The sequence below is a fragment of the Salmo salar genome, chromosome 13 (genome assembly GCF_965601325.2).
Source record: "Salmo salar chromosome 13, fSalSal1, whole genome shotgun sequence".
In the NCBI taxonomy this organism is placed as follows: Eukaryota; Metazoa; Chordata; class Actinopteri; order Salmoniformes; family Salmonidae; genus Salmo; species Salmo salar.
Window position 1 is genome coordinate 8,364,268 of NC_138303.1, and position 5,733 is coordinate 8,370,000.

The 5,733-nt window shown below is 48.7% G+C and overlaps 1 protein-coding gene across 2 annotated transcripts in view; it reads right to left on the reverse strand.

Moving 5' to 3' along the window:
- Positions 1-4,986: 4,986 nt before the first annotated feature.
- Positions 4,987-5,733, reverse strand: part of LOC106566358 (uncharacterized) — a 13,398-nt gene continuing 12,651 nt past the window's right edge. For both annotated transcript variants that reach the window (XM_014134291.3, XM_014134290.3), the window contains one exon: positions 4,987-5,733. This exon is cut by the window's right edge and continues 127 nt beyond it. The gene's annotated coding sequence lies outside the window, so the exon portion shown is untranslated.

Genomic DNA, 5,733 nt, shown 5'->3' on the forward strand with positions numbered 1-5,733 from the left:
GGAGGAGCCTCACAGCCACATAGAGGAGGAGGAGGAGCCTCACAGCCACATAGAAGAGGAGGAGGAGCCTCACAGCCACATAGAAGAGGAGGAGGAGCCTCACAGCCACATAGAGGAGGAGGAGGAGCCTCACAGCCACATAGAGGAGGAGGAGGAGCCTCACAGCCACATAGAGGAGGAGGAGGAGCCTCACAGCCACATAGAGGAGGAGGAGCTTCACAGCCACATAGAGGAGGAGGAGCCTCACAGCCACATAGAGGAGGAGGAGGAGCCTCACAGCCACATAGAGGAGGAGGAGCTTCACAGCCACAAAGAGGAGGAGGAGGAGACTAACAGCCACAAAAAGGAGGAGGAGCCTCACAGCAACAAAGAGGAGGAGGAGGAGCCTCACAGCGACATAGAGGAGGAGGAGGAGCCTCACAGCTACATAGAGGAGGAGGAGCCTCACAGCCACATAGAGGAGGAGGAGCCTCTCAGCCACATAGAGGAGGAGGAGGAGCCTCACAGCCACATAGAGGAGGAGGAGCTTCACAGCCACATAGAGGAGAAGGAGGAGCCTCACAGCCACATAGAGGAGGAGGAGCTTCACAGCCACAAAGAGGAGGAGGAGGAGCCTCACAGCCACAAAAAGGAGGAGGAGGAGACTAACAGCCACAAAGAGGAGGAGGAGCCTCACAGCAACAAAGAGGAGGAGGAGGAGCCTCACAGCCACATAGAGGAGGAGGAGGAGCCTCACAGCCACATAGAGGAGGAGGAGCCTCACAGCCACATAGAGGAGGAGGAGGAGCCTCACAGCCACATAGAGGAGGAGGAGGAGCCTCACAGCCACATAGAAGAGGAGGAGGAGCCTCACAGCCACAAAAAGGAGGAGGAGGAGACTAACAGCCACAAAGAGGAGGAGGAGCCTCACAGCCACATAGAAGAGGAGGAGGAGCCTCACAGCCACAAAAAGGAGGAGGAGGAGACTAACAGCCACAAAGAGCAGGAGGAGCCTCACAGCAACAAAGAGGAGGAGGAGGAGCCTCACAGCCACATAGAGGAGGAGGAGGAGCCTCACAGCCACATAGAAGAGGAGGAGGAGCCTCACAGCCACAAAAAGGAGGAGGAGGAGACTAACAGCCACAAAGAGGAGGAGGAGCCTCACAGCAACAAAGAGGAGGAGGAGGAGCCTCACAGCCACATAGAGGAGGAGGAGGAGCCTCACAGCCACATAGAAGAGGAGGAGGAGCCTCACAGCCACAAAAAGGAGGAGGAGGAGACTAACAGCCACAAAGAGGAGGAGGAGCCTCACAGCCACATAGAGCAGGAGGAGGAGTCTCACAGCCACAAAAAGGAGGAGGAGGAGACTAACAGCCACAAAGAGGATGGGAGACTAACAGCCACAAAGAGGAGGAGGAGCCTCACAGCCACATAGAGGAGGAGGAGCCTCACAGCCACATAGAGGAGGAGGAGGAGCCTCACAGCCACATAGAGGAGGAGGAGGAACCTCTCAGCCACATGGAGGAGGAGCCTCACAGCCACATAGAGGAGGAGGAGGAGCCTCACAGCCACAAACCTCCACCCCACTATAACCTCCACCCCACTATAACCTCTACCTCTACCCCACTATAACCTCCACCCCACTATAACCTCCACCCCACTACAACCTCCACCCCACTATAACCTCCACCCCACTATAACCTTCATCCCACTATAACCTCTACCCCACTACAACCTCCACCCCACTATAAACTTCACCCCACTATAACCTCTACCCCACTATAACCTCTACCCCTCTATAACTACCCCACTACAACCTCCACCCACTATAACCTCCACCCCACTAAAGGCTCCACCCCACTACAACCTCCACCCCACTACAACCTCCACCCCACTACAACCTCCACCCCACTATAACCTCTACCTCCACCCCACTATAACCTCTACCCCACTATAACCTCTACCTCCACCCCATTATAACCTCCACCCCACTATAACCTCTACCCCACTATAACCTCCACCCCACTATAACCTCTACCCCACTATAACCTCCACCCCACTATAATCTCCACCCCACTATAACCTCCACCCCACTATAACCTCCACCCCACTACAACCTCCACCCCACTACAACCTCCACCCCACTATAACCTCCACCCCACTATAACCTTCATCCCACTATAACCTCTACCCCACTATAACCTCTCCCCCACTATAACCTCTACCTCCACCCCACTATAACCTCCACCCCACTATAACCTCTACCCAACTATAACCTCCACCCCACTATAACCTCCACCCCACTATAACCTCCACCCCACTATAACCTCTACCCCACTGTAACCTCCGCCCCACTATAATCTCCACCCCACTATTTCCTCCACCCCACTATAACCTCTCCCCCACTATAACCTCTACTTCCACCCCACTATAACCTCCGCCCCACTATAACCTCTACCCCACAATAACCTCTACCCCACAATAACCTCTACCCCACAATAACCTCCACCCCACTATAACCTCCACCCCACTATAACCTCTACCTCTACCCCACTATTACCTCCACCCCAATGTAACCTCCACCCCCCTATAACCACCAGCCCACTATAACCTCCACCCCACTATAACCTCCACCCTACTATAACCTCCACCCCACTATAACCACCACCCCACTATAACCTCCACCCCACTATAACCTCTACCCCACTATAACTCCCTGTGGCTCAGTTGGTAGAGCATGGTGTTTGCAATGGTGTTTGCAACACCAGGGTTGTGGGTTCGATTCCCACGGGGGGCCAATACGAGAAAGTAATATTTTTTTAAATGTATGAAATGAATTGAAATGTATGCATTCACTACTGTAAGTCGCTCTGGATAAGAGCGTCTGCTAAATGACTAAAATGTAAAAAATAACCTCCACCCCACTATAGCCTCCACCCCACTATAACCTAAATCTTTTTTAAGTCATCTTTATTTTAAATACTATTTTTTTTTTTACAACTGACTGCTAAATAAATATAACAGAAATCAACTACAGTTCACCCCTGTGTTGTAATTGCACACTACTACCACCAGAAAGCAGTATAACTCCTTGCAGTACTCAGTACTACCACCAGAGAGCAGTATAACACCATGCAGTACTAAGTACTACCACCAGAGAGCAGTATAACACCATGCAGCTCTCAGTACTACCACCAGAGAGCAGTATAACACCATGCAGTACTAAGTACTACCACCAGAGAGCAGTATAACACCATGCAGTACTCAGTACTACCACCAGAGAGCAGTATAACACCATGCAGTACTAAGTACTACCACCAGAGAGCAGTATAGCACCATGCAGCACTCAGTACTACCACCAGAGAGCAGTATAACACCACACAGTACTCAGTACTACCACAAGAGAGCAGTATAACACCACACAGTACTCAGTACTACCACCAGAGAGCAGTATAACACCATGCAGTACTCAGTACTACCACCAGAGAGCAGTATAACACCATGCAGTCCTCAGTACTACCACCAGAGGGCAGTATAACACCATGCAGTACTAAGTACTACCACCAGCGAGCAATATAACACCATGCAGTACTCAGTACTACCACCAGAGAGCAATATAACACCATGCAGTACTCAGTACTACCACCAGAGGGCAGTATAACACCATGTAGTACTCAGTACTACCACCAGAGAGCAGTATAACACCATGCAGTACTCAGTACTACCACCAGAGAGCAATATAACACCATGCAGTACTCAGTACTACCACCAGAGGGCAGTATAACACCATGCAGTACTCAGTACTACCACCAGAGAGCAATATAACACCATGCAGTACTAAGTACTACCACCAGAGAGCAGTATAAGACCATGCAGTACTCAGTACTACCACCAGAGAGCAATATAACACCATGCAGTACTCAGTACTACCACCAGAGAGCAATATAACACCATGCAGTACTCAGTACTACCACCAGAGAGCAGTATAACACCATGCAGTACTCAGTACTACCACCAGAGAGCAATATAACGCCATGCAGTACTCAGTACTACCACCAGAGAGCAGTATAACACCATGCAGTACTCAGTACTACCACCAGAGAGCAGTATAACGCCATGCAGTACTCAGTACTACCACCAGAGAGCAGTATAACACCATGCAGTACTCAGTACTACCACCAGAGGGCAGTATAACACCATGCAGTACTCAGTACTACCACCAGAGAGCAGTATACCTCTATGTTGGCTTCAGGGCTAAAAGCAGACAGGAGTATTACTATCAAAGTCAAACACTAGATGGCACTTGTATATCAATGTGTGTTTGTGTGTGTGTGTGTGTGTGTGTGTGTGTGTGTGTGTGTGTGTGTGTGTGTGTGTGTGTGTGTGTGTGTGTCGTGAGTGTGGTGTGTGTGTGTGTGTGTTTGTGTGTGTCGTGTGTGTGTGTCGTGTGTGTGTGTGTGTGTCGTGTGTGTGTGTGTGTGTGTGTGTGTGTGTGTGTGTGTGTGTGTGTTGTGTGTTCTGTCTCTCATGTTATGTATCCTGTCCATGATTTAATGTTTGGCTTCCTCTCTTCAGCCATGCAGACAACCATTACGATAACATCACGTTTCTAATGTCCACCAGATCAACAGAAATGAAGGTAATGATTAGGTCTGTATGCAGAGAGAGAGAGAGAGAGAGAGAGCGAGAGAGAGAGAGACAGAGACAGAGAGAGAGAAAGGCCGCCGTAGGCAGACATGTCTCTCAAGAGAAGACAGGCCATATGCACATTGCCCACAAAATGTGGTGGAAACTGACCTGCACTTCCTAACCTCCTGCCAAATGTATGACCATATTAGAGACACATATTTCCCTCAGATTATAAAGATCCACAAAGAATTTGAAAACAAACCCAATTTTGATAAACTCCCATATCTACTGGGTGAAATACCACAGTGTGCCATCACAGCAGCAAGATGTGTGTCCTGTTGCCACAAGAAAAGGTCAACCAGTGAAGAACAAACACCATTGTAAATACAACTCATATTTATGTTTATTTATGTTCCCTTTTGTACTTTAACTATTTGTACATTGTTACAACACTGTATATATACATAATATGACATTTGTAATGTCTTTATTCTTTTGAAACTTCTGTATATGTAATGTTTACTGTTCATTTTTATTGTTTATTTCACTTTTGTATATTATCTACCTCACTTGCTTTGGCAATGTTAACATATGTTTCCCATGCCAATAAAGCCCCTTGAATTGAATTGAATTGAGACAGAGAGAGAGAGAGAGAGAAGCTCTAGTGGACATGAGGTCTCCTCAATGGATGAGTCCCACATGGCACCCTATTCCCTATTCCCACTACCATAGGGCCCTGGTCTAAAGTAGTGCACTACCCTATGGGCCCTGGTCTAAAGTAGTGTACTACCCTATGGGCCCTGGTCTAAAGTAGTGCACTACCCTATGGGCCCTGGTCTAAAGTAGTGCACTACCCTATGGGCCCTGGTCTAAAGTAGTGCACTACCCTATGGGCCCTGGTCTAAATTAGAGCACTATAAAGGGAATAGGGGGCCATTTGAGGGACAATGTTCTCCAGGAGGCTTCCACAGCAAGCCAGCCGGTTATCAGCAGCAGAAGCAAACCAACTGCAGCAGTAATGGAGAAAGGGTTGTTTAGAAACTTCTAGGTGCTTGTTAGATGTAGTAGTGTTTGGAGGCTTTTGAAACTGCAAGAAAATGCCAGAACAGTTTCTATGAAACCGGT